Raw genomic sequence first — 5,000 nt, 5'->3', positions numbered from 1 at the left:
CACACGGGCACACTATTCTATCTAATTTCTCTTCCTCTTGTTTTGTTAAAGTGTTTATAGTTTATATAGGAAATATTTATTTTAAGGTTGTTACTGCTCTTAATGTAATTTATTTTTCTTTACATATATATGCATACATACATACACACACACACACACACACACACACACACACACATATATATATATATATATATATATATATATATATATATATATATATATATATATATATATATATATTTATATATAGCATTATAGATAAACGAGTATATCCATCTAAAGCTAAGTACACGTTACTCGAATAGAAAAAACTCTAATTAGCCACTGGTCATTCGAATGTAAATTATTAAGGGAATCCATTTTGATAAATGTAAATTGAACGAATGTGATTACAGAATGAAGAGCGAAGAGAAGATTCATAATGCTAATGGATATGAATTGCTTTAGAATATTTATGAGCAATCTCTTGATTGCATGAATCCCTAATCACATAATTACGTCATGGGATATTTATCTATATTACTCATATTACACGATTGACTTCAATTTGCTGCTGTATTTAGTAATATATAGATTAGGAAAGGTAAAAAATAATTCATAGTCTGGAATATGTAAATTGATTATGTGAATTATAGTCCATCAGAAAACTTCTCTCTCTCTCTCTCTCTCTCTCTCTCTCTCTCTCTCTCTCTCTCTCTCTCTCCTACACACACACACACATACACACACACACATACTACAACTCATAAAAAGCGCTAAGCAATTATGTTGATTCAATTAGTGTTTATGAATAAGATTTCGATGCAAAGAAAAAAAATCTCTAATCTCAATGTGTGTTTTTTTTTTCAGAAATATATGTCTTTAACAGTCTCTATGTGATAACGTTCAAGACTTAGTGAGAAGATTTGTAGAATATCAGGAATCTTTGGAGAGGGGTGATTATAGATAAGACTGAAGTTAGGATGAGCAGCAAGGAAGCTAGTGACAGGATATTGTACCAACCGTGTGTCACACGATCGTACATAGTAACGACATTTAATTTTGTGTATTTATTATGCTTGTATCTTCATTCTCCCCTCGCAAAAAAGAACCTGAAATAACATGTATGTTTTTCTCACCGTTAATTGTTAACCGATGCGTGTCTGTTTGAAGAAGAAATTTCCTGTTGCATTGAGTTTTTGTATATAAAGGAGAGTATTCTGTGATAAAGTTACTCTGTTGCTCTCATCCTGTTTTTGAATCACAACCGTCTCTCAGCTCGTCACATTGGTGACCCCGGAAGTCGACTCGCTCCTCCCGCCTTCCACCCCCCCTCGCCCCTCCGTCGTTGGTACTATGGCGGACTCTACGGAAGTTGGCGCCGCGGCTGCCCCATTGAAACTTTCGTCATTTGCCAGCGGAGAGGCGTTTGCTTGGATTCAGCGTGCAGAACTTCAGTTTTGCATCAAGGGCGTGACTCGCTCAACCACCAAAGCAGATTATGTTCTCATGGTGATACCCGAGGACACCTTCACGGAAATATCCGACTGGCTTTGTGAACAAGGAGTCACCCCAATAGCGTATAAAGCCCTCAAAACATACCTTTTGCCGCAGAACTTGCTGTCACCAGCCGCCTGTATGGCAAAGCTTTTTCAGCTCTCTCAACAACCTTTGGGGGACCGAAGGGCTTCGCTAACCCTCAGGGAAATGACCAGTATCGCTCACCTGCAACCTGCCGCAGATGGCTCTCCTCGTGAGGTGAACATACTTCGTGCCCTTTGGATACGCCGTTTACCCGAACCTGTACACGCTGTCATACCCGATATCGATAATTTACCCATAAAGGACTTGATGACCAAAGCCGACGCCCTTATGGACAGCCACTCCTGACGAAGAGGACGCCTATTCACCGTCAACCGAAGCTGCTGTGAATGCCGTAGGACATACACGCCTACCCCGTGACGTGCAGAAGCGGCGATAAAGCCACCCACCACCCACCACTCGCTCCTGCCCCAACCAACGACTTCTACAGCCTCTTACTACCTCCCATCCGCCACAGTTTTGTTACTACCACTGTAGATTCGGGGCAACCACGAAGAAATGTGCCAAGGATTGTCAGTGGCCAAAAAACGTGTAAGTAGGCCATCGCTCGTGGCAGTGGCCCTCCGTGTTTCTAATCTTTTCTTTTTACATGATGCAGGAACGGGCATGCGATATTTGGTAGACACGGGTGCTGGTCGTTCTCTTTTGCCAAAGGAACTCTTCAGGACACGACGTAGTCTGTCTACGTCTGCCGACGTCCACTTGGTAGCTGCCAACGGATCTGCGATACCCACCTATGGTTACGAGAACCTCACATTATCGTTTAGAAACGGTAAATTTAATTGGAAGTTTTTCGTTGCTAACGTCATATTGTCAATCCTCAGTGCGGATTTCCTCTCTCATATCCACCTTCTGATCGATGTCGCCCACCGACAATTGGTCAATGCAGACTCGTAGTAGTTGACACCTCTTCAACCCGCCCCCTTCAACCTTGCTCTCCACATCAGTGCACCCACAGATGCCTACGCCCACCTCCTCATGTCGTACCCGGACGTTTTCCGTCCAGAACTTCGACAAACGCCCATCACTCTTGCCAAGCACGGTATTTATCACCATATCAAGACGATGGGACCCATAGTCTTCACAAAATTGAGACGTTCGCCGAAATGGAGAAAATGGGCCTTTGCCAAAAGGCCTCCAGCCCATAGTTGTCATCCTTACATATTGTTCTGAAGAAAGAAGGCTCCCTCCGTTCGTAAGGGGATTACAAGCGCCTGAACATGCAAACAGAACCGGATCACACCCCCTCCCAAACATCGCCGAAGTGACCTCCTACCTGCACGAAGCGAAAGGTTTTCTCGAGGCTCGACCTCCTGAAGGGGTATTATCAGGTGCCTATGAACCCAGAAGACATCCCCAAGACCGCCATCACCACTCCCTTTGGTACATACACCTTCAATTACTCCTGTTTTGGCCTTCCTAATGCTGGGGCCATGTTTCAACATTTCATGGATGGCATCTTAGGGGACCTCCCCTTCTGTGTATCTTATGTGGACGACATACTTGTGTTCACCTCCTCAAAAGCGGAACACTTCCGCCACCTGCGCATCGTGCTCGACCGCCTGCAACAAAACGGCCTTGTAGTCCAGTACGACAAGTGTACCTTTGGCGCCAACGAAGTGTCGTTCTTAGGGCCCCGCATCACTCCTGAAGGAGTCCATCCCCTCTCTGAAAAGGTAGCAGCCATTCAGGACTTCCCCGTGTCCTCGACCGTCAAAGCTCTGCAGGAATTCTTGAGCATGATCAACTATTATCGCCGTTTTCTGCCAGCCATTGCCGCCACTCTTGCTCCCTTCTACACCTCCCTCAAGGGCAAGCCAAAGGACCTGAAGTGGGGTCCCCTTCAAGAAGCAGCCTTCTGCAATGCTAAGAAGGCCCTATCAACCACTGTGGCTCTCACTTTTCCTATCCCATATGCCCCTCTCCTTCTCTCCACCGATGCCAGCGACGTCGCTATTGGTGTAGTACTCGAGCAGGTGGTCAATGGCTTGCCCCGCCCATTGGCCTTTTTCAGCCGAAAACTGTCCAAGGCAGAATTGGGTTATTCAACCTTCGATCGCGAATTGCTGGCGGTGCACTTGGCTGTCTGTCACTTTCACTATTTCTTAGAAAGTACGCCCTTAGTCATTCGCACAGACCACATGCCTCTGGTGCATGCCTTCACTCGACAGTCTGACGCCTGGTCCACCCGTCAACGCCGACATCTCTCCGCCGTGGCTGAATACAATTGCACCCTTCAATACGACCCTGGGAAAATGAATCCCGTTGCCGATGCCCTGTCAAGAAACACGTTGGCTACTGTTTAACTGGGATTGGATTACAATGCCTTGGCTGAAGCCCAATGACAGGATCCAGAGTATCAAGCATGTAGGACATCCTGCACGTCCCTCCGTTGGGAAGACTTCCCCCTCGAAGACTCCAACACCACCCTCCTCTGTGACGTCAGTACTGGTAGACAGCGACCTTGGATTCCTGCTCCGATGCGCCGGCAGGTGTTTGATTTCATTCACGGCCTTTCACATCCCTCGTGCCGTTCTACTGCACAGCTGCTGAAGACGAAGTTCATTTGGCACGGAATTTCTAAGGAGGTTAAGGATTGGGTCCACGCCTGTACGTCTTGCCAAACTTCCAAAGTGCATCGATACACGGATTCAGGAGTGGGCACCTTTCCTCAACCTCAACGTCATTTCGCACACATTTACGTTGACGTTGTAGGCCCCCTACCCACATCACAAGGACATGTTACCTGTTTACCGTCATCAACCGCTCCACTCGTTGGCCTGAAGCCATTCCCATGGATACTGCAACGTCCGCCTCATGTACATCTGCCTTACTCTCAAGATGGATTGCAAGATTTAGTATACCTGAGCATATTACTTCAGAAAGGGGTACCACTTCCACCTCTCAATTGTGGACATCATTAGCAAATCTCCTGGACATTACCCTATATCAGACAACTGCCTACAACACCGCTGCCAATGGAATGGTTGAACGTTTTCATCGTACCCTCAAAGCAGCTTTGATTTCCCGCTGCAAGGATTCCAACTGGTTTACTCAGCTTCCCTGGGTCCTCCTGGGACTAAGGACCACTCCTAAATATGCCCTCGACGTCTCGGCAGCTGAAATGGTGTTTTTTCCTTTTACAACTTCCTCCGACGATCTCCAGCGCATAAGTCACGTCGTGGGAAAATTTACTCCATGCCGCCAGACTTACAAGCCCCCAGCAAAGCATCACATACCGACAGACTTGCACTCTGCAACGCACATCTACCTGCGCAACGACACTAGCAAGTCAACGCTAACGCCCCCTTACACGGGCCCTTTTCTTGTCATCCGACGCAGTCCGAAAGCATTCCTACTAAACATTCGTGGCAAAGAAGACTGGGTTTCCAATGATCATCTAAAACCTTCTTATC

Source organism: Palaemon carinicauda, chromosome 14, assembly GCF_036898095.1.
Source record: "Palaemon carinicauda isolate YSFRI2023 chromosome 14, ASM3689809v2, whole genome shotgun sequence".
Classification (NCBI taxonomy): domain Eukaryota; kingdom Metazoa; phylum Arthropoda; class Malacostraca; order Decapoda; family Palaemonidae; genus Palaemon; species Palaemon carinicauda.
The sequence above is the reverse complement of the archived record's forward strand: the minus strand, read 5'-3'. Positions refer to the sequence as shown.